Source organism: Liolophura sinensis, chromosome 11, assembly GCF_032854445.1.
Source record: "Liolophura sinensis isolate JHLJ2023 chromosome 11, CUHK_Ljap_v2, whole genome shotgun sequence".
Taxonomy (NCBI): Eukaryota; Metazoa; Mollusca; class Polyplacophora; order Chitonida; family Chitonidae; genus Liolophura; species Liolophura sinensis.
The window spans coordinates 17,491,577-17,517,597 of NC_088305.1; the positions used below are offsets into that span (position 1 = coordinate 17,491,577).

Sequence of the window (26,021 nt, forward strand, 5' to 3'; positions counted from 1 at the left end):
GTGGAATCAAAGGAAAAGTCGAGGAGATTACATGGAATTTACGTTCTAGTGTTGAGATCAAACGCTAATAAGATTCTGTGCGACATAGAGTCTGCTGACACCGGCTTCACAGGTGAAGGGAAAGAGGTGGGTTTGTCTGTTTGGGTTTACTGCCGACGTGTTTCAGATTTCGACATTCCTGAACACGTGATGTCCTACTGATACCACGTGATTATTAGATCATATAAACGGGTTCCCTATCATTATTCAAATCGTATAATCCTCTAGTCAATATTGCCATAAGTCCATGATATAATCATTCGTGACACTGCAACTATGAAATTCTTCTCAACAAGAACTCAACTTCAAGAGATGTTACAAGCGTCTTAATGGGCCAATAGGTTGTAATTCAGTTCTGAAGGCAATATTCATTTCATTTATGTTTAATGGCACACTCAATCATTTTCCACTTGTATGAAGATTTTATGGGCGGATGAAATTGGATTGCTCGGCGTGAACTAACAGCGTTCGGCAAGTTATTGTCGAACTTTCCTTCGTATGATGTACTGAAATGCACACCATATTGGTGGAAGACAAGTGGACTTCCCTCATCATCTTCACTTTTACGATGGTGGTCATTTTTGTCGATAACTGAAGGCTGGGAATGCCTTTGACTGCTTTGCTGGTCAGCTGGAGTGACTAATATCGCGTGTGGAACAAATGGTTTAACTCTCGTCTCCTTGCCAAGTCAAACCACTTCAAAGTTAGGAGGATGAAATTTGTGTGTCCATTTTAACCACTGACAAATGGTCATAGCGACAAGCGATAAAGGTCTGGCCCGTAGACTAAAGGTCCCAAGTAATGCGTCGCTTTCATTCTAATGCTACTATAAACATAAAAAAGATCCATCTGCCATCAAAAAACACATCACACGAACTATATTCGATAAATATACCCACTGCAAACTTTGCATTAAGATGGTAACCGACGGATATAAATTGTCACAGGTTACCGCGTTATTTCTTACACATTTTCCGTACGATAGCACAGATAAAGTAACCCAGTATGACCCATTTAACCCCTTGACAGCAACCGGGCATTGAGCTCAGAGAAAACGGATCTAGCAAGCCACACTAAAACTTTTACTGGGTAGTTTTAAACTCAACACTGTGAAATGTACAAAATGTGACCATTGTTCTCTGATAAGACACGTAAATATGTATCAGAATGAGCCCATTCCATATCTGTAAATATGCTAGAAATATAAGATACAGTGTTTCAAGTATGTTTGATTTATTTACTTATTTATTTGATTGGTGTTTTACGCCATACTCAATACTACGGCGGCCAGCGTTATGGTGGGAGGAAACCGGACAGGGCCCGGGGGAAACTCACGACCATCCGCAGGTTGCTGACAGACCGTCCCACGTGCGGCCGGAGAGGAAGACAGCATGAACTGTTGGGTATGTTTGGCATGTATGCTCACATCTACACTCATCAGGAGTCCAACCTAATGTGGAATATTGTGTGCCGTATGTTAGCACGCTGGCTTTATATCTCTGCGGTATCAAGTTGTGGACGATTAGTACAATAAGACTGATAAAATCATGTCTTACAGATATGTGTACTTTTTCATAACAAGTTGGAAATAGTCTCAAAGGCGCCCAGTTTATCCAGACGTTTAAGGATTGTCACTGATTGTGTGTTTTGTGGCTAGAGACTATAGCCAAGGAGTTAGCAAACAACTGGAGGTGTCGAATAGACATTCAGGACAACGCTTTTTCAAAATTGTTGAATGCTGTACAGTATTTAAACAGTGCTGGATATACCCTTTATGTTGTAACACTGAGGTTTACGTCATCAAAACGGCAGAAGTAATGCCATCATTCAGCTGCTTATGTACCTTAGGGATAGGTCTAGTGACATTCATTACAATTGTCTTTATCTGGTGAGTAATGTCCAATTAATGACAATTATTAAAGGTTCCCCGAATTGAATTTGTAGAGGAATTGTCTCTCGTTGACCGAAAGATATATCCCATAGCCCTACATTCACGGCTGAGGATAAATATGAATTACATGGTATTTATTTATTTGATTGGTGTTCAAAAATATTTCACTTTTACGAAGGCGGTCAGCATTATGGTGGAAGGGAACCGGGCAGAGCCCAGGGGAAACACACGACCATCCGCAGCTTTATGGCAGACCTTCCCACGTACCGCCGGAGAGGACGCCAGCATCAGCTGGACTTGAATCCACAGCGACCACATTGGTGAAAGGCTCCTGGGTCATTGCACCGTGCTGGCGTGTTAATCCCCTCGGTCACGGGGGGCCCAAATTGCTTGGTAGCATGTAGACAAATTACCATAGAATCAGTAGGATGAGATATATTCAGTAACATGGAATGCCTCGAAATATCGTCTTTGATATATCGTGTGATAAAACTTGATCGTGTAACCCTCAGTCATGTACATGGAATACAGACATGAGATTATGAGGGTCAATATGTTAGGCGTGGGGACGCATTTCAACCTCTTAGATAGGAGGATTTCGTGCATATCGTTTCCAGCAACGTAAAATTCAGTACTTTCCACAAATACTACTCGGCAGTTTCTAGAGCTATGGTTAATACTGGGGATGTATGTGGAATTGCGTAGAGTAAATTTGACATAAGGGCATAATATTCTTGACTTAGAAGAAAATCTTCTAGCAGCTGTGATGGACAGAGCATGTTATCATCGGCTATTCAGGCTGCCCAAGCCTTTTCTGCCCCGGGGCAAAATATATCATATATATCTTTTGATATGCACTGTTATCTTTTGATATGCACACTCTGATACACAGTCTGACGAGCTAGTCTTTATGTATGGCAGATATAGATAATGTTGGGTTAATATTAGAGGAGTGTGGACCTCAGGGAGAGCATGCAAACTTTAAGCTCTTGGAAAAGATTACTGCAAAAGCTATGCTTTTGTAAAGTAATCCGAGCACAGTATCTTCAGCACAGTTCTTTGTGTAGCGATAGTTCAAGGTAAGTGTTGCAGAGGTCTGCACATTGTGCTAGCAAATTAGACATGTCAGACGAGTAATCTCTGAGATATCAGTCGTCAAATCGCATTTATGCGAGGTAACTGAGTCGCTCCGCTCAACTACCGCGTAATACAGAGCGGTGGAAACTGCCTTCTTTATATGCGTATTCATTTGGCAGGTAGCTATATAGTGTAGTCGTATTGAATCAGAGTGCATGTGTGAAGCATGGAAAATAAATTATATCCCACTACACTAGTACCATAGATAGCACGGGCAAATATTATACATGACTTGTTAATCTATCAGACATCTCCAGTTGTTTTCTCATTGATGCCTATACTCTCTATCCATAAAACACAAAATCAAGAAGAATCTTTACACATTGGATACGATCAATCCAGCGCAACCCATTGCTAAACATTCCTTCGCGATTGCCCATTTCTTGTTGTGGGGCATCAAGTTAATAAACTGTGCTCCTCTGAGATTATTTCGAACTGTCACGTGTTGGAAAAACTACACATATCTGTCAGACGTATAACTTGTCGGTCATATTGTACCAACCGTCCTCAAATGTGTTATCCTACACACATGATACTGGTAGCATGTAGCAGACACTATTCCACTTCAGTATTGATTCCTGATGATGGTAGACCTGAGCATACATGCCAAATATATCAAAAACACTGAATTTTATATTACTAACATATTTACATATATTCGAATAGTATATTCTGATACATACATATACATGTATCATATACATATACAATGGCATTTCATGTATTGGACAGAGTCTATCACAGGTGAACTTTGGTTCCAGTGTTAACTTTCATTTGACATAGATGGATCTTGGCTCTTGTGGAAATACGCAATTTGTTCCAGTTCAGTTGTTAGCGAAACTTTAAAACACCTTATAATGGAAGTCAACCAGTGATGTTAGGGACGTTATATGTCTTATTCCGTTGGCATTTCGTTATCTCCCCGACGAACAGTGTAAGTGCAAGGATAAAGGGATACATAGTGACATAACTTAAAGATTTGATTGGTGCTTTATGTCGGACTCTGGTGGTGACAGGTATTTGGTGGGCTAAATGATGAGAATATGAACGTCAAGTGTAAACATCAGGGGAAATTGGTAAATTTGACGTGTAAGGCTATACAAATATAATGGGAGTGGTAAGGCTACGACAACGGAAATGTGATGGGGATGGTATGAATGCCGTGGAATAGAATATAAGGAATAATTGCATTACGGGATAAATATGAAGGATATGTGCTTGGATATTTTGAATAAATGAAATGGAATTGAAAGGAATATCGCGGGGAAAGAATGTGAGGCAGTGGAATGAACGTACCCTTGACCTGTTGGTGCCCAACTACCCCGTTCTTAGACACTGTGGATGCTTTTAGAGTGGTGGTAGTATATGGGTCACAATAAATCGATTAAATACGTACGTACTGCCTACACTATCAAGGGATATAATTATCTTGGTAGCAAACAATTTCCCTCTCTTCTTCCGGGATCCCAATACTCAAACAGTTCTACAGTAGCCTTCGGTAATAAACGTATACTATGACCCATAGCGTTTTGGGCTGTATTATTTGCTCCATCAAACACAATAACCGTGGGAGAATAAACTGTTAACCTCCATCGTTGGCAAGATGAATTATTTATCAATACCATCAAAAACTAATGTAGCGGCACCGTGGATTTCATGACAACAATGGCTTTTGCTGTGTGTGTGAGTGCTACTAGTACTTAAAAATTATGTTTTCCGTTGCATTTCTGTTCCAGTGTGCGTGTTTCAGTATGTTTGTTCCAGTATAACTGAATATAAGTCAGTACTGGGTCTGAAATAAACAGGACTTAAAATATACAGGATAACCGCATGTCAAGTAGAGGAGGGCGGTTTCCTTTAGACTTGCCTTCTCCAATAGAAAGACTTTTCGCATGATCTTTTTCGCATGCTCTATTGGACTATAACTTAATGTTCTGAAAGATATAAAACCAGTGTATTTTACTAACCAGTGGTTCTGCAAAAACCATCATCTTTATTTGTAGCCATTTACTTAACATGTTCAATTCCAGTCGCGTGTTGCACCGCACTTCAAAACCTAAGCATTTGTTCTGGACAAATCTCTACATCGCCTGTCTTACAAAGTCGTTCAATGCATTTGTATTGATTGCCTTATATCGGGTCGTGTTACACGCACACATCTTATAAGCTCACGTTATTTATTAAAAAGGTGTCAGATGATGGTGACTGCGGGTCGTGAACTAAATGCAATAGCAGAGAATGCCAAACGCTACATTGAGCGTTTCCAACATATATTCCAGCATGGTATATGTCCCCGCTTTTGATTTATTCACCAAGGATATTTCCTGCGTCTTCACGTAACCACTCCTTGCGTCTTCTCGTGACGGTTTTTCTTTGTAAATTGGTCTTGCGATTATTAACCTTTTGGTTGACGGCTTGTACACACGTCTACTTTGACGCCTAATCTAGCCACATAGCACAGAAGAAAAGTTTTTGTTTTACTGATACAAAAGAGACCCATGCCCGTGTTTATCAAGTGACTTAAGACTACAGTAATAAACTGTAAGCCCTTAAAAAGCCAAATTCATACCAGGAAAGAACTCAAATTGTGGGTAGCACATTCTTCTGATGTAAGGAATCCGTGTACACAGTCTAAACTTCCCAGAGTGAAACATTTTAGTTGTACCTATGTTTGGATTTTTGACTTAAGCCTTAAGACGTTTGATAAATGTGGGCCCTCACCAGTTTCAAATTGGCCAGCCGGATTTGGTCTGTTGTCTTCGTCTCTTATTTATTAAAGCTTCAGGAAATTTATAGGAAATTTTTTTAGAATGTTACTGTATTCTCCCTGCCCCGTGCATTGTTCGATGCTCATGCACACACTTAACTCTGACTTAGATATAATCTGTTATACGCCCGACCTGAATTGCTCTGTCCAAAAAGCCGCCATCGACTGAAATGGCTATCGTTATCCTCGTTATGATGGGATATGACGCATTGGTCACACATATTCACTCCTATAATGTGTTTTCAACCATCCTCTGCAAATCACCGTGTTTTTGGCATCTAAACTAGATATATTTCAGATATTAATATATTAAGATCTTGTCCACATTTGCGCTGTGGACCTTGGTTTTAATAACTGCTACATTTAATCAAAACCTTTGCATATTATAGTTATTTTACGGTTATATGTATAAGCTTCCATTGCCGGTAACAAACAAGGCGGCTGAATATTACACTGATATAATTATTTCCGCTGCTGTACTTTTAAATGCCAGAGGAAAATATCCATTATCCCTTACCGATGCCGGAGAGGATCGTAGTTTCACAGATCGTCTTGGCAGTCTCTCAGTGTGGCATTTGTAGAACTCAGGGAATTTTTTTTTCAAAACTGTTTATCTTATTGAATTTAAACTTGATACGTGGTCTCATCATGGCAAATTTGAAATCAAGTCGGACTTTCAAGCGACAAAATCATGGCCGTTTTTGTTCTGTTCTGGTCTTTGACAGTTTTCTTGACTTTCAAAACAGTAGATTATTCTGAATTGAATCTTGGCACATAAATTTACCTAGACAAGTTACGGCTCAAGTTTTGGTTATGCTGTGCACTTTAAAACCGTATTTATGCTGACGGCTCAATCGTGTAAGATGCATGTGTTGGCAATGTTTCCAAAAGACCTTTACACAACTGATGCATTCCTACCCGGCGGATTTTATAAAGTAAGTGTTAAGTTTAACGGATATATGCTGTAAATGCCTTTTAGACCTCAGTAGCTTCAGTGCAAACAAATATATAATGCTACACGGTAATGGTGAGATGGAGGACGTATATTGCTGCTGATTTAGATTGATACACTTCACAGTGAAAAAAAAATAAAAAAATATTTAATTCCAGTCGACTGATTTATCGCGTTAGTTGCTTTACTTCAGCGCCTGTCAGAATAACGATAAAGATATATTCTTTTGTCAAGAAACTCCCCTAAAACTGCATCGTGGCATGCCTAATAGGGAATATAGAGTAAAGTGTGTCTGGTGTGAAAAAGGATAGAATGACTTAAGGCTCTATCCAAACCATTTGATGTGGGATAAGACTCTCTCCACATAAAATGCATCTCACCGCTTTGTGAGGTAGGCGGAAAGCTTCCTAACCTAAGACGGTTTCTACGTCAAACATTTACATAAAACCTTACAGTTTAGCTCAAAAAGTAATACACTGACACTGTACAGTCAACAGTGTGTCTGTTTAAAGAAGTGGGATCACGCCTTATGTCACAGCTGAGGTATGTGACGAAAGAATTTGGCTTAGAAACACGCTTAATAATATCTTGGTGACTTATCCAACATGTCCTGTGACAGTACTGACCTGTTCATGTTCATGCCCGGGTGGATTGTCATAACTTCATTCACCATGGCAACCGAAAACGCATATCCACAAAGCTAAGTAACAAACCGTTGTTAACATGATGGCGGTGTCAAGGAAGGGATGAAGTCAGTGGTTACCTGTGGGGGTGGTGTCAGCGGAAATAAGCTTTTGGAGATGTCTGTCTATGATAACAATATTCTCAGCATTTCCTCAACGTATGAAAACCTTACTTTGAATTCTAATTTAAAGGTAAACCGTTTTTACACAATCCCGTAAATTATTTCAGTTACAGGAGAACAGGCGGAAATCCAAGCTCTTATTATTTGCTTAGGGTTAAGACTGGAACGCTGAAATAAAAGTGTTAAATGCAAGAAATAAGTTGTGTGCCAAAAACAAGTATGTAGTCAAGATAACCGTAGGTTGCCATTCTCCGATATTCACAAGAGAAGTAGGCCATGGCTTGTAAGCAAAGTACCAAATCACTGTCCGGGTAGACTGTCAGTAAAAGAATACCCGAAGTCAATTTCCCAAATAGCAGTTGCACTCATAAGAATAGCATTACAATTTCTAAAAATGTACATAATCTTAACGACCAACTATGATGGACCGGTTGGGACGAATGTCAGTTGGATTGTCAAGTATTTGCTGCAAAACAATAAGCTAAACCGTAGTCACACTTGTTGTGGTCACTCCGGTTTAAAGGAAACTGGAGTGCGCAATGTGAAAAGTCGACCTTGGCCTTGTACCGCAGCGATTCTCTTGATTTAAAGCCGCATCCACACCAGGATTCGATCCTGCAACTTTACTGGCAGGTCCGTTGTGGCCAAAACAACACGAAAAGAGCCAGAAAGGCTCTCTAAACGAACCGGGCCCGATGGCTCAGTTGGTAGAGCGTCCTCTTCGTGGGCGGTATACCCAGAGTCAATCCTGGGTCGGGACACACCTAAGACCTTAAAAGAGGAAGTCGTAGCTTCCACGCTTGTCGTTGAGCATTAAAGGGAAGGACAACGACTGGTTGACCCGTATCAGTATAATTGCTCGGGTGGGGCAGCTTAAGTGCCATGAGTAAGTCCTCTCAGTGAAGCAGCACTAGATAGAAGTGCCGTGGAAATCCGTCCTGCAACAAGGAGACACATTACATGCACTGTAAGGACTCTTTCCTTGTCATATGACTGAAAAATTGTGAAGTACCACGTTAACCCTCAAGCACTCACTCACTCAATCTCTAAATGTGCACGAAAGCATCGAATAAGTTTTAACAGGTTAAGTAAATAAATAGGTTTGACAAACTTCATAACCAAACACGCTTGCTTGAAATTTAAACGTCCGTCGTCCACAACGGCTACAATATAACGAAATTGCCTTGTCTAGTCAAATAAATGTATTATTCTATTTGTCATACTCTGTATATACAATGTCATCGGTCCTATGTTTTGTTCCATGGAAACGGAAAGTGAGCTTAAAAAGAATAAAGCTAAGCGGTTGCCGACAGGTCACGACAGCCCTTGCGACTTATACTGTATCTGGTTTGATTCACAATCCACTTTTAATTGGCAGCCACTCCACACGTTACTCTAGAGGCATCCCCCTAGGCGCCACTATCAATCACACCCAAAAATTGGGGTAGGTTTATTGGCCCGTGATCATAAATGAAGCAGAAACTCTCTGGTGACTGACGCATGCAACATGAGACTCAATGACCCACATACATATTAACTACATATAACACGAGATGTGGGGCAACTCCTGTCCCCACACACGGGATGTATAAATTGAGGCCTCTGCGTGTTATCCAGCGTAAATTGGCTAAAGCTAAGGGGAAGCACTCGCCCCAGTCAGAGTTACGTTTTCTCGCGCGTTGTTCACTGAACAACCCTTAAGCTTCATAAAATGCCAAAGTCTTTGACACCAAGGAATGTGCCTGCAATGACATCAAACGTATAGCGTTGGTTGCTTTGTCTAATATTGTCTTCATTATGATCTACATTACAGTCCCAAACGTTTGTTGTTCACATCACAGGCACATGTAAACGCGAGAGATTCATGTGGGCGTTCAATTTGAAGTTCATGCCGTATTTTAAATCAATCACAGCCATTCCCGAGCTATTTCCTGTTCTGAGTGAGTCGGATGAGTCGTGATCATCGCTGGCGATATACTCTTTGAATGATAACTTAACGCCACTTCGACTTTATTCCAGGTATATCGTGACGGGGCGCTTTTCGAAGAAGCTGATTTGGAACTGCAGACAAGGCACGGCCTGGCCTCAGTTTTAACTGCTATTTTCTGTCCATTTTGCTTTAAGAGGCCGCTTACATGTTAAGTAGAATGTCCAGCGCACTACGTCTTCTTTTAAACTATTTTCTTTGGCTTTGACATAAGCACTGGTACAACACAACGTATTGTGACACACTAACAATTTTTTTTTTCAGTTTACATTGTCTTCCTCATATTCAGAGGACAGAGTTCAAGCTGTCACTCGGCAAAACAATATACAAAAAGAGTGAAAAATATAGAAGAGTGAGGCAAATTCAAAAAGTAAACATGAAGAATTTCTGCACCTTTAATGGGAGACCATTTGTAGCAATACGGAAACATCAGCACTATCCTGGGTGTTTACATGATTTATTTGTGTGATTGGTGTTTTACGTCTTACTCAAGAATATTTTCTAAATGTTTACGATCCAGACACTCCTCAGTGGCGGATAATAGAGGCATGTATCAAATGGTACATGAATCAGTGGTTATTATCACTATGCCAATTTTCGTTCATAATTTAACACAGTCTTAAGGCTCTGGACATAAAAAAGACTTTAATGCTACACAGATTAAGTCATCCAATCTGTTAATTAATTGAGGGTGTGGCAATTGAAGAAAATCTACCCCGATTAATCAGGGCAGAAAATCGGCTGCCGCAAAGTGTCTCAAGTTTTCCTCCCTGTGTTCTAATTAAAAAAGGCCATCTTATTTTAAGAAATGAACTAGTTTCAGAAAGGTAAAACACAATTTTAGACCACTGTAATGAATCACTGGAAGAGGGAACCCTACTAAAGTAATTCAATAATACAGCATAGAGAGTGAAAACCAGAGCAACAACGGCACTGTGAAAACTAGCATTTGTCACATAAAATACGGATTGTACTCATTAAAAAGTAAATTCTGTGTTTCAGATGATCCTAAATATAGGATAGTTACGCCCCTTTGTGATGAGGCGTTACAAACGTGTCCATAACTCAACACAGGAGTCGGTGCAATTAAAAAAGACACTGAAATTTCATTACGTCCTCTCTCTCCCAAGCCAACAAGGGATATAATTCAAGACATAACCTGATCTTTTTTGGACAGATTCGCTTTTCATTTTTTCATTTTCGAGAGAAAATGTTAAGGGACCATATTGCGATAACATATTGCACTGAAACACAGTTAATGTCCCCATTGCCCACATTTAGCTGAACATTGCGGAAAACAAATATGAAATGTATATACCGCTGGCCAAAACCATACAACAGAACCAAGGCAACACTTTTTATTTGTCTATGGCGCCCATTACTGACGCTCCAGCAGATATATTCACTGTTTAATAGCTTTGCTTGGAGACAAATTACTCAACTGTATTGTCCACAATAGCCACATAGATGCTATCTGTGATAGCATACCTCAAGACCTGTCCTCAATGGTTGGAGCGACATTACATTCAGGAGGTCCAATATTTCTTCAAATGTTGCATTTTCAATTTACATGCTGTGTAAAAATTTACGTGTAAAAATGTGCATGGTAGTCAAAGTGGAATTTTAATATTTTTCAGTCATGATTGAAAACTGTTGGTTGCTTCTCTTTGCATGATTCCGTCTTCATTTCGTACTTTATATACGTTCTTATTCTTTCGTGGTTGTTAAATGTCGTTTTGGGAATTGGCCTTGCAATTATTGACATGGAACGTCCATTCTGTCACGGTGATCACCGGGGAGATTTTATAGTAAACTGAATGGACAAAGGGTTTTAAAGATTTAATTTGAACCATGATATGGCTAAAATCTGTTTATGATAAATTTTAAAAACATAACACTTCACCATACACCCGAACAGATTAACACAAATATGTCTTATGTGTCTAATAAATTGTAAAAAGTGATTCTGAATGGCAAAAGAGGGTTGGTGCTATTGCCTAGACACATACATTCAAATCTATGCAGATCACTGTTTTTGCAAAACACTGTACATTACATATGGCACTCCTTAGTATATTAGTTATGCAAAACAAGGGAGGACTACAAGTCGTACTGGTGATGTTAACAATGCATTACTTACCGAGACACATCGGAAGAACTACAGAGAGAGTTGCCTTCACTGTGAGCTAAACATGTGAACTACGGCGTACAGCACATTAGTATCAGTGCGTGGTTTCAAGCCCACGATTTCTTCACAATACTCAGTAAGACCCTTCCAGTTCTCAATACCTCCTGTACGTATGGAAATCGGCTTTCAGATATCAATACACTTGAAGAACGAGGGCAACTTTGACGCTGCACAAAGATGCTAGTGTAACACAAACGTCAGGCTCCAACGAAGCTGTTGAAGATCTTCAACAAGGAAGAACTAATGAACAGCTTGCCTTTGTCGCGTTCGCCCTTCATCCGGAATCAGCTTCACGATAGAAACATTAGCTAATCGTACAAGGAACACCGGCTGTTTCTAGAGGATCTGAGGCGGAAACACGGATCAGTTGCCCAGCACGAACACGGCACTTCCTGCCTGCAGCAAGGAAAACCAGCTCCAACTGAACAGCGCCCCTACCCAGTGCACTCGTCGAGGCGTTAAGCGTGTGTGGCGCTAGCATGGAGGGGTAGCCAGGTTATCGATGCGTTAGATCAGATGTTATAACGCAAAGCTCGACAACCGTTCAATAAAAACCTTCAGCCGGCGAACAACCACCTGTTCACCCAGATTTAAAGCTCAGCCATTGGTTGACTTGTTTTTATTGACTGTCTGTAGCATCGGTATCAAAGGGACGAAAACAATAGACGGACCAATCGTTTCTCTGTGTGTGTTTGATATATTGACAGGCGTTGGGACATTTGGGATAAAGATGTTGGTAAAGCAATGTATGTACGTAGTAGTACATGGATGTCAATAGTCGCCCAGAAATGATCATTACAGGCAACTGGGATCACGAGCTCACATTCCAGTGTAACAAATAGAGGTATGTAGTACTGTATCACACAAATAGCACTTCGGAAGCTTCCAGCGTAACATACAGCCCTCGCGTTCGTATACCCTTCGTAATTCATAAACTCTCGTTTCAAGCCATTAAGCTCGCATTTATCACCGCTAAACGATACACCAATTCGCATGTAACAGAGAAGCGGTAATTACTTTTGAATGATACCGGGAAGATGCATTCGCTATTTCCAGGGGCGAAAACGAATTTAGACATCATTCTCTAAGTTGATAACTGAAATGTAAGATTTATTTAGAAAATTGTCCGTACAAGCACCGAAGCACTCTAACAAACATATGGAGCGCTAGGGATCACTTAACTGCCCATTATATAATAGCCATAAATCTTAACCATTTTTGCCGCAGTGTACATAAATCTGGCGAATTATACTCTGACATCTGTCCCCAGTTATGAATCGTCTACACAAATACTCATATATACATGTATAAATGTCGAAATTATTAACTCCAGCTGTCTGAATCCATTACATGGCGAGCAATGCATTTTTAAAATGTGGTTATGCTCGAATTTCTGCAAATTTATGTCACTGACTGTTCATATATAGTTAAAGACAAGTTGTAAGATAATTTAAAAATGATCTATCTATAAATATAATATAATAGCTGTCGTAAGTTTCCGTGTAGCATGCTTATGGATCCTGCATAGATACATGTCTAAATTACACGCTAATGAGATTCCTGAAACCTTTTAATCAAAACTGGCAACACCTTCAGGCGATAGAAAACCCCAGCACGTAAGTAGGAAGACGTTTGGAAATAAAAATGTAGTTAAAGCTAGAATCAGGTGGGTTTATTTCGCGCGTTCAATGGCTTTCCGGAAAACGTTAAAAAAAACCCACCATCGTTGTATAAATGTAAACTTATTGGCGTAAGATCTTAATCAGACAATGAAATCACAGGAACGGTTTCAGGTACTGAGAGAAAAACAAATGGAATGTAGATGTCTGGTTTACATTTTGTTCCGGTAAATACCTGAGTGAGAGTGAGCATGTGCTGAACATTCAGTTTGTTACATCTGGTAGGTTCATTAATGTATGACCAGAGGTCCATTCCTAAAAGTGTGTAACTTCCCACGGCAATTTACACTTCTTTTCGATCTTTAACATATTATGTGACGTATCTGCGCAGCCATGTATTTTCCCTGCTCTCTATTGCACAGCAAACGTTTGAGAAACGGCTGATGCATGATGGGTTCCAAACGCGGTTCTGTTGAAATAGGCTTAAAAAAATCACGGAAAATTTCGTAAATGGACAACAGTGTCGTTGATAGAAGTTGTTTTACAGTTACTTGGAAATATAAAAGTAGTCAATCGGTTCTTAACTGTATAACAACAATGATCAGCGAAATCGTTGTTTTTAAATACAGAGTTTCGGTTTCAAGGTGTGGCCAGTTCTTATAGCGGCCGTTTGCAATTAGACTTCCCATGATTCAGTTCACAATTTCCACCCAAGATGTTGGCATATTTCTCCACCAAGTGGCTCAAGCTTCCACAGATGACTTAACATGGGTACTGTGCCGTGGAGAAAAGCTATAAAGAAGTTGCATACTTCTAGGTAATGGACTTCTGGTATGACGTTTTAGGTCATCCTACCTAGTATATATTGTAAAACGATTTTCATGTCACCTCTATCGTTTAAAATGGTTTACTAATATCTCTTAGACATGGTGAATACACAACACCACAAAGTTATTGAGTAAGGCGTGAAACAACAATGAAAGAGATAAAAAGCACAACGTCTTCAACGGAATAATAAAGGGTTTTATTAAAGTTTACTCTGACCGGAAACCGAAACTCAGTTATTTACCTCGACGTATTTGTTGCCTTCCATAAACTCGGTTTTTCGAAAGAAATTGTAAACTGCACACTAAAGTGGTGTGACAACAGAAAAAAGGCATAAAGATGTGAAAGCTCAAACCGCTTTGTCGTGAGCTAATACTTGCGCCACTCTGTATCTCATAACAGTGTTAGCGGTTGAAAATGTGTCATGTCGAATGCAATTTACAGTTTTATGTCCACAGATAATGGATGGTGACATTCCGGAAAAGAAGGAATGGGAGACCACGGAAACTTGACTAGCGTTGTTCCAGAACCAGTCCTTGAGGATTTGCTTACAGCATATGGATAATACCCATCATCACTTCTCGTGAAGAAAATCATTCTCCACTTTTTTGTTTTATAAATTTCTTTCAAGTTTGTAATATCCCATGAATATGGAAAGCAGATCCTCAAACCAACAAAGAAAAACCGATAAAGCTGTAATGGCATGTTGTGATAATCATGATAAGGGTTGCACAGACATCTGCCCAGTTATGCACGTATTATTACAAAAACCATTAGTGATCAGTAAAATTTTGAAAAAGTGCAAAGTTGCTAGTACAATCAGCATGACATTTCTTTGCCCTATATTGTCAGCTACAAGTCAACATGATTGTGATTACAGTGTAACATTTGCAGTACCCCAGCGGTGCAATGCTTGCACATTCAGAATGCATGTAATTCATGAATGTGGCTTGAATGTATTCTTAAATAAGAGCAGAACGTATTAATTACACTAAATCGAAAACATAGTTTACTCTCAAGCGATTTTGCATTGATTTACGTATAACAATAAATATGAGACCTCAACCTATTTAGATAATTAAAATTGAGTTTTTTTTCTTGTTTCGCGTTAAACTATATGGCAAAAACGGGGAAAAACATGCCTAAATAACATAAGAAATTGGGCAGTTTACTTTGTATTCCATGAGCAAATATTAATTTAAGTATACATGCGTGACTCCATTAGGCAGCAGAGATTTGACGCTGAGATGTTGGTGCTGCAAATGACACCAGAGTTAAGTCAGACCACAGTCCTTTTATTCACACTGTAAGCAACCCGAAGCTGTCAAGCAATAGCATCTGATGCCCGCTGCCCCGTAGGGAGGCGCTTCCGTCCCTTCGAACAACGACTTGTCCGGATGTTGGAATCTGGAAATTATTGGTTGGGACGGAAGATAGCGGACTACAAGAGCCATTGATATAAATAATTCAAGATTTTACTATGTCTTAAGTTTTCCGTATAACTCAGCGGATTACCGAAGTTTAATGTCTCCGTTGGATGTCCTTCAGAAGAAATACCGAAGGCAAATAGACCAAAACGTGAATGACGCGGTTGCGCCAACAAACAACTTATTATACATCATTAGCTTCTAGACCCAAGGCACATCCTGTTATTCTTGTGTGCGATATTAAACATCGTTTTTCAACGACATTATAAAAGAACTTAGAGGTAGGGAAGTGTCTTTTTTCCGGATGCTCCACGGGTACAAAATTATACACGATTGATATTACTTCAGCTTTAATCAAGACATCAGAAGACGGAAAACTTAAATTACCTTCTGGGTGAAGTTCTGCTCAATCCAAGAGACAGCATCTGAATATATACTCTTTTACTTAGGGTGGTAGCCAAGGGTTAGTGTTTTAATTGCTTTCTACGAATTCCTTCGTAAGCCAGGATTCTACTAGTGAACTAAGGATCACTGAGGTCTGTCTCTGTTGCACTGTTTTAATGTGATTGTGTGTTAAATGTGATGACAGCACAGCATTTTGCATAATGCTACATAAGCGACATCTGATAACTTGTAATAAGCATCACTGCCTTTTTGCTGCTTAAACCATTGTGCTACAGGACGAGTAATTCGGTACTTGTTAAGCATTTACGTGGACCGAACAGAAAACCCTTACTAAGGTAAGCTTAGGAGGCCGTATTTCACCAGCTACATGTGAAATCTGCCATCTATCGCACTGTCGTCACTGCTCTGGTTTTTCTCTCTATGATGTATTTTATTATATACCACCTGTTTCTGCTTCCCTTTAAGAAATGGCTTAACAAAGACGAGAACAAAGTAACTTACCGATTCTATGACAAATAGCACCGAGAAACCATCCTTGTGCAGACGTAAAAATGAATCAAAACACTGGAGTGCTGTAAAAGTTAAAACATTTAAGACCTTTAAATCACATGTATTCGTATATGTTAGTTATTATGTAAAATTGCTGTGAGTTCAGGTCTACCTCTTGCTGACTTCATCTACTCTCTCCTATGGGAAGGTCACACCCCCCCCCCCCTCCGCACACACACCCGCCCCACCCTGCCCCAGTCTGCGGATGGTCTTGGGTTCTACCCACCACACTGTTGTCTGAAGTCGTATAAACGGACTATCCTTGAGCACGGTGTAAACTAAATAAATACAAATCTTATTATATAAAAAGTCAATGGTCTTGAATGATTTGAAACCACACAATCACAGTGCTAATAAAAATAATTAGAAAAGAACTAAAATAGTACATGAAAAAAATATCTAATCATGGCCGTAAGCAATTGCACGACAGATATCCGGCTAATCGGATAGCGTTTCTCTTAAAAAGACTCTTGAGACGGCGTAAATGGCATTTCCTTCCTTCCTGGTTTTGTAAACCAATTGGGCATCGTGTTCCACGTTTTTGCGTATTCACTCAACACTCCCTTGCTGTCATTAAAACTCCATTCTTCATTTCTTGCTCGACGTTATTATAAGCTCAGTGGATACCGTCCAGACTGCCAAAGATAAACGTGGCCCGGAACGATCGGATCGTGGTGCCATGAATTACTAGTGTAACCAGCGGACACTGTTGTTACGCTTTCCCTGCAGGAGCATGAGGGTGGATTATGTAACTCAACAGTAACACCGAGCAGTTAGCCCGGTTTGCCGCCAACGGGTCGATCGTATAGCTAAACATTGACTTTGTTATAGTTATTCGGTTCCACGGTGATGCAAATCCAGTTAATTGTTCCTTACGGAATTGAAGTGAAATAATTAGTCTATTTGAATGCGTATATGGTGATTGTCTCCTAAACAACCGAAGTATAGGGACCCTGTGTTCTCAAGCCGCGCTGTTTCTGAATGAGTTTAACGAATATAAAGTCTTACGACAAATATTTCAGTGTGTAAAATATACAGATAATTTAGACTAGCCACGCTAAATACATTTGCTCTAGAATGTTTATTTGGCACAAATTGTCCAGAATTATTTCACGAACAGATTTCATATGGGATGAAACTCCAGTGTGTGAAGCGTGTTATTTTGAGCCTGCCTATTAAAAGCCCTCAGCTGTGTTGTAAATCTTACCTTTGTTTCACGAAACATAATGCAGTGCTTGTTAAGCTGGCTTGCGTCATTTTTGGACGCATTAAGGAAATGACCTTGGTGCCAATGAGTCCATTTTGCTGTTTCCTCTTCAAAAAACACCAGTATGTAAATAACATCTTGTAGCACTATACATCCACAAATGTGATTAGCTGAAATTGTAGCTAATTTAGTCTTTGAATCCATATGGACCATATAGACCTTTTATGAAGAGCAATAAGGTAATTCCACAAAAAAATTGCAATCAGGTTGATATTTTTGAAGCAAACACCATTATGAAGACATGATACTGGACTTATGTCTGCACAGTGAACTGTGTGAACAACAAGGGAAAAGGGCCGAAGCGAAAACAAGAATGGCAAGAAATATACGTACATGCACCACCTAGACAGACACTAAAGGAATGGGAAGAGGTACGCTGCTCAGAACTGATGCTGCCAATATATGGGGGAGAAATACTTGGCATAGTATGGCATATGGCTAAATATCAGCATACCTGCTGGAGTGAGGTGAATGCCGCGAAATTTGACGCGCTGAGTTTACCGTGTATAGGATTCTACCAACCTTCATGTTTCCTATTTACATGGCCGAGGTGGTTAGCTTTCCAGCGCCGTGTAATGACCCAGGGGCTTCTCATCAATACCGTCGCTGTGAGTCTAGCTTATTCTGGCATTTTCTCCGGCGGTACGTGGGAAGGTACGTGAAATGCCCTTGAGTACGACGTAAACACCCAATGAAATAAATATTTATATGCAGCTGGCAGTAAGGAAATATCACAAGTCGAAGTATACAAATACGGGTAGGAGTATGTATCAGCTTTTTTCGTACTCGGAGGAAAAAAAATGCTGTTTCGAGGTAGTAATTTGATGTGCTAACAGTGCAGCTTCCCAGACAAGCATTAACGGTGACTAAAACAGGAAGATCAGGACCCAGTTTCATGAAGCGGCGAGAGACATTTTTTATCATACATTTGTTGCACGATGTTTTGTTCGTCACTATCACCATACCTTTGTCCTATTTGTGCGATTATCGTACATATACGACATCTTTGTGAAACTGGGCCCTGGACTCTCAGAATAATCAACACGAAGATCCATTAACTAACAATAGCTTACTTTTGGGCTCATTCAGACTTTAGCTGTGTCCAGTGCTGCGGAAGGACTATAGAATATACACTGTTGAGTGTCACAAAGAGAGTCCCAAACAATGGTGCAGGAAGTTTTAAAGTAATTTTCACACAACCACTTGTATGTTGTACATATATCAACTGCCAATTTGCCGTGGAGTTTTATTCTAGCTGATTATAATATTTATATACTAGCAAGTAGCACGGCCGCAAACACCATCGTTTAAACAGAGTTCGGTAAAGATATGCAGTGATGTTTACGCCGATTTATTACGTCACTGGTCTAGTTTTACTTAAAATCCTGTATTGTCATCACATTTAATATACAAACACATCCAAACGATGCAAGGGCCAGACTTAATGTCTGCCTTGTCCACCAGTACAATCCCGGTTTATGCAGTAATACAATATCAAAGCGGAGTGCAATAAATTTACTTGGCGAATGGTGTAACGGCTGAAATACGGACTAGCTCAGGGCTTCGTTCTAAATATTCGTGTAAATGCTTAAATATTATCGCTTTGCATGCCCCGTAACACCATGGCTTAAGCAGAATTGGGTAAAATTTGGTGGTGGTAATTCCTACATATTAGACATCACTGGTCTAGAATTACTTAAAAAGGGTGTACTTTCAACACTTTTAACATACAAACACATCCATGTAGTGCAAAGGGACCAGACCTCGGAGATGCTTGGTCTGCTAGCTCCACGACTAAAAGCAACAGCAACTGCGGCACTGTAGTAATAATCATGTATTCTATTTGTGCGATTGCGTATAACAGGGGTAGTAACGGCACATTTATAACTCAGCCGTTACTCAGCTATGTCAATGCTGTTAAAGGTTCGGGCCAGTCAGTTCTAACTCGAGAGATGAGCTTGGACAAGGAACGTGTAGGTTCTCCCGCTGTCGCTGTTCGTGGAACCTTGGTAAGAATGACTGGTTGACGATGCCTGTGTTAATGCTGCAGTATAAAGATCAATTATTTCTACAAGAACGTCTGTACCGTGCACGTGGGAAAGTTTGTCAATAAGTTAACAAGTCAGTGGTTTACTCAAAATATGCGAGTAATCATATAAGCGTAAATTCTTGATTTTGGCGTTAAGCAATCAATTTCGCGGAAGCCTTGGGGTCAACAACTAATGTAACATTGCTCATACAGTACCACTGGACGACGTTAACTGTTTATTGTCACAAATTTACCCCGAGGAATGAGAGCAGAAGAAACTAACCTTGAATCTTACTTGGCTTGTTTCATAGTTATACATTGTGCACGATACTACTACGTCATGCCTCGCTCAGTCATTATAGTGTAGCCTACTGCAGTGGTTCCTAATGATGCGTAACGTAGCAGTCCTTCACCTTCATGTTTGAATTAAGCACAAAGCAAAATGTCAGACATTGGAAATCTTTGTGCGTTTTTCATGCTTTACTCGGATTAGAAAACCGAGATGGGAATTAATGAAAAAATGACACGGTTGTTTTGCACATTTGTGAATGTTTTGGGAATACCACAAGGAAAATATAACAAGAACTACTCAACCAAGCATCCGGCATATTATAAACAATGATTACTGATTTCAACCAAACATATAGCACTTTGTAAGAATGGGTATTGATTTCAACCGAAGCATATGTAAACAAACAAACTGTCACATAATCTATTACTTTTCTGGCTACCGATTCCCTTCGGTTCAGCCGTACTTGAGAATAGAATATTCTTTTAAAGTTTTCCAGAGGCACGTTTAAAACGGCTTCACCAGGATAGTAATTTAATTCGTTTTTTGCCAAGAACATTCCCTGCGCCTTTCCGTCATCAGTGGAAAATGTTTACGCCTTTTCTTTGCATAAGTCCACACTAATCTCTAACTTAATGTATTTTATTAGTTCTTCAGTGTGCTGTGTTGAACGTAATTTGAAACAATCTTGCAATTATTGACCCGGGACGTCCATATTGGTTGGTATACATATAGATTGAGGAAATATATACGCTTATGAGAGAATATGCAATCATTGCAAATGTGTGATAAGTCAATATTACACAAACGCCCAGAACAGCTTTGTAGATGAATCCACAAAACACTGGTTAATGCATTAGGTGAATTCATTGTACTGTAACAATGAAGCACTCAGTTCATGATTTGTGTGTGTCCAAAGCCGTAATAACATTCCAGTCGGCTTTAAATTGAATTGTAAATATTAAACTGATTTTTAACAGGTGTCATTATACACACAATTAAAGATCGTTTAGAGTGCGTGACGGGTGTACAAACTGTGGACAGTGATATCCGTGCGTGTGAGACTCCACAGTACGACTAACCATTGTGTTTCTAAATGATCTGTACGCTGGAACATGTGCTGCATACAAAACTATAACTGTGGAGCGTAAATAAATAACGGCGTTCATAGTTAGGAGCATTGCTGAATGAAACAGAGAGAACAGTTGATAAAAAGTGCATTTGCTTGACACAGTATCATAGATGTGTACAACAGCAGAACTTGGTGTCAGTAAACATTATTCTTTTGCTGGCAGCCAAAACAATGTGTATAGCACGCTGGGGGAATTTACAGCTGTAATGTGTAACTAGAAACGTTTCGTCAGGTGTATGCCACGAAACTCAGGTGTAGCACACTTGATTTGGTGTTTCATTTCACACCGGTGTTTAACCACTGGCACAGCGGATGCCTTGGGGGAAGGATATATTAATGGGGAACCTATCCCGCCGATTGCACTTTAAACCTAGGTTGTGTAGGCGGTTGTTCTTTGCTGTCTTTCCGAGCATGTTTTAAGGGGATAACTGTTAAGTATTACTAATGACGATTTATCAGCTTGGACCCGATTTGTCTTTGTGAGGGGAAACTGTACCCCCATTTATATATGACAGGTGGAAGCGTTGAATTTGTGCGTGTGTCTGCATCGTATTGTTTCTAACAGCATGAGTGACACCGCGGTGAGAGTGGTTGTTGCGTTTAGAGTTGGGGATACAGAGCACAGTCAGGGAGTAGAAACACTCGCTCCTCATTAAGTATTTGTCGAGCTATCTGCTGCTAAGTTCCAACAGGAACAGGACCGTGGTGCAATGACCACAGTGTGAAACACGAATCAAATAAATAAATAAAATCTTTAAATCGTCTCCATGTAAGACACCCGTTAGTTGTTTGACAGTGCCCAAATCACAGTTCAGGTCGTAAATCAATGGCATATTATCCCAAGACCCAAGATAATCTGTGAAAACTATATACATGATTTTTTATGAATAACAGTTACCTGGTATTAGAAGTAGTCAGCAGTTTTCAACATATAACATATGGTATTATTATACCTCACGTGAATATATCGTTCCCCCATTGGACAATATCACGTCACGTGGGGTTCAGCATTTTGTTATACGCTGTGACGTCATTAAAGAAACAAATGGCGCGCTAAACGTGCTACATCGCATTTATCTTTGGTCGCGCCTTAGGTAGTCTCCCTTTTGTGTTGTATTACATCACATCTGCCGTCGGCTTTGAGAGTCGCTGTTTTGACAGCCCTACTTCCCTACCCTAACCCGTTCAAGTTTGGAAAGGTTTATAAAATCTCGAGTGATAGGATATTCGGTAAAATAAAACAATTATTACATGTTTCATAGTGGAACATGCAAACACTCTATAATATCCAATGTGTAAAATCAAGTATGTAGTCCACAAAATTGTATGCACATCAGTGCTATTCTCTTCAGCTTGTTTTAGCTAAGTTAACAGCCTCAAATAAACTATTCCTATAGGCTATTCAAACTATTTGGATTACGTTTGGCGGTTGGTGATTTTTTACATTGTAAGTGATAAAACGTATTAGTTTTAAAGCAAACGTATCATTTCTTGCACATGTGTAAAGCCGTTAGGTAAGACTATCACTTCTACTTATAGAAAGATGTCACATTGACATCAAAGCCTTGAATGCTTCTCTGAAGAAACTGTCTGACGAAATGATGTTCATTTCACCTCCACGTCAACCAAATCTAATCTAATATCCAGCAGAGGAAGGTACAGTACATGAAAACAAATCTGGAGTGGTAATTTTAGCCAAGCGGGACTGCATGCTTACCACATACATGTGTTTACGTAATACGTGTAAAATCTGAAGGGAGGTACATATGGTTGAGCACTTGTTCAACACATTTGCTGGAAATGCCACTACGTGTATATGAGGCGAAGTTCCCTCAATAACATTAGCTAGTGTTGCAGATAATTTCTCTCAATCACACAAGATACCATCTTTCAGCAGAGCAAAATCATCCTTCAAGAATGAATAAGAGAACGAATGAATATGGTTTAACGTCAGTGTAGCAGGGCCATATCTAGACTACAATAAAGTAAATAGTTTTCGATGCGATAATGAATACATCCAAGTTCAAATCTGATAGATGGAAATATTTAAAAGCAGTTGAAAACATAAATCTCAGTTAATCTCGAAAACAAGTTTAACCTTTTTAAAACATATAATCGTGACAACAGTTTATGTAAGAAGTATATTTTACGGTATAAAACCAATACCCCTAAAAGGTAGGTAATTGTCGCACGTTCATGTTATTGAACAGTTTGCGTATTTTTGTTGATACGTAGTTTGCAGACCACGATATTCCTGGGAAATCATTATTCCAGCAATGATTGCTTCATTTCAATGACGATTAATCAGCCTACATCATCTAGATATTTCTGCCTGACATTGTCTGGAATTTAGATACATTTCGTAGCAATAAAGATCCACGTGATGCAGAGACAAAGAGTGGTCTGCACAAGATAAAATATCTTCGTAGAGAAGCCTGAAGTAATTGTGCAAGCAGAGAAACTCTTGAAAAAGTACGTGCTGTGTCTAGATAGCTTTACAATGAGTGGAGCTCATTTTATTGGAATTGTCATAGCAGTGCCACCTGGGTACAGATAAGGCGCGTTGTAGACATAGGGCGCTTCATTGCATTGTGTATTATAGACGGACTTAAAGTTGCCATGCCAGAAGTGTTCTTGTGAGGTTTAATAATATACTGGGGGCGTGGACAAATGACATTGGCATGGTTCCTAAATCCATCCAAATTATGTGAAGGTGTGCAAAAAATAAGTAGGTCAGGTCGTCTGGAACAGTACTACTGGCGCAGTATCAAAAAACAAAAATGTTTGAATTGGATTTGGTCTTTGACCCTGAAATATATCACCCCCATCTCCGTTTTTCTTGGCAGGAAGGGAAGAATAATTGAGTTGGATCTTTCTCTTTTCATCTGGTATATTGCTGGTGGATTGGATGCCTAAATTAAATGCATGGTTTAAGTAAAACATTACACTGGATCCGTAGACAGTCCTGCATGTAGTAATACTGCACTGTGCGGATCCCTTTGCTTCTTTACGTCCGATGGTTTGTCAGGTACTTTGAAGTGTGCAGTTCTTTCATGTACAACGCCTGCCCAGTTTCTTACTTCATTATGTTTACCGCCGACTTATAAATCAGGCCAAAACTTGGCAATTTTTGTATTTGTTGCCGTCAATATCGTCAGTAAACTGACTGGTGCAAGTTTTATATTTGAGTTAATGAACACTGTTTTTATAAGGAAATGTGACAAAACGCATCAAAGTGAAGCCTATTGTCTTTTGTTATTATTATTACTTTTTTTTGGATTAAATGAGTTTTCTGAAATGAAATAACTATCGTGTAGGACAAGCTATGGAAATTGCATTATATAACTCTATGCTCTTGGAGACAAAAAACCGTTGTGTCGCTGTGGTGTAGCATAACTAATTGAGATTATTAGAAGGGCGATATTGTGGCATATACTGCTTGGCGCGATTGGTTGCGTGTATTATGTCATCAGCGATTGGATTGGTTGCCAATAACCATCAGTACACAGGCTATGTACAATCGAATGATAAAGACAAGCTTAAATTCATTAGGTGAAATCAACCTGGAATGCATGTAGATAATAATTATCTTTGTTTATTTATTTGATTTATTTGATTAGTGTTTTACGTCGTACGCAAGAATATTTCACTTATACGACGGCGACCAGCATTATGGTGGAAGGAAACCTGGCACTGCCCAGGGTTAACCCACGACCATCCGCAGGTTGCTGGAGGACCTTTCCACGTACGGCCGGGGAGGAAGCCAGCATGAGCTGGACTTGAACCCTCAACGACCGCATTGGTGAGAGACTCCTTGGTCATTACGCTGCGCTAGAGTGCTAACCAACTGAGCCACGAAAATAATTACTTACATTTATCTGGATTGTTTCAATAGTTCTGATAATGGCTATAAATATTCTGAAATACGCGAGGTAGAAGTACATTGATATGTACGCTTGCTAAAGAAAAAATCATAAGTTTTTTATATTTTAAAATTAAAAAATCTATTTGGCAAACACATGTACCTATATGACGAGGAGTATGGGACGAAAGTCAAAGTTTTACCTTATATCGCGGATGGACCGCGCTATTGGGACAAGAATCGATCACATTTGACAGCTGTCAGGTGACAATATTCTTGCAGTGCGACATACATGTCGCATCTATCAGCATCTCACCCAGAGATTTCTGTCGCTGATTGTCTGTTTAAACACGGCAACGTATTTATGTTAACATCAGCGGTTCAGGACGCCACTAGCTCAAAATAAAGGAAATTACACTACCTTCATAAATTAGATGTAATAGGTTGAGACAACAGAATACTTTCCGTGCCCCAAAAGGAATTTTTCCATCGTATAAATAAGAATATATCACACATACAGGCTGTTATATACCCGCGTATCTGTGCCGCAAATTGAATAACGGGATACGAATTCCTAAATGATTGATGGTTTTAGTGAATAGTTCGGATGACGAGGAAAGCCAGATTTATACCATCAAACCATATAAGGATGCTCAAAGTGGAACCATTATAAATAAAGACGTCACTAAATTCGCGGACAGAAAAAGAGAAATCGTTTCACACCAGGCAACTCCATGGCAACAGCGTGCCTTAAATATGTTGAAGAAAAACTGCTTTAAGCGCAGAGGCAGTAAGCGAAGTAAAACGGATTAAAATTTAATCAGAATATTACGAACAAATCAGCCTTTGTT

General features: G+C 39.6%; 1 protein-coding gene across 4 annotated transcripts in view; it reads right to left on the reverse strand.

Annotated features, from left to right (window-relative positions):
• The window catches only part of LOC135477934 (histamine H3 receptor-like), a 101,761-nt gene that overhangs the window by 13,727 nt on the left and 62,013 nt on the right, over nucleotides 1–26,021 (reverse strand). Inside the window, exons 1-2 of one of the 4 annotated variants that reach the window (XM_064758158.1) lie at nucleotides 17,799–17,850; nucleotides 16,544–16,614 (exon numbers count right to left, since the gene is read on the reverse strand). The exons of 2 other annotated variants lie outside the window; for them this stretch is intronic. The gene's annotated coding sequence lies outside the window, so the exon portion shown is untranslated. Of the gene's footprint in view, nucleotides 1–16,543; nucleotides 16,615–17,798; nucleotides 17,851–26,021 lie in introns of those variants that run through there. One more of the 4 variants, XM_064758159.1, reaches the window with a different exon arrangement.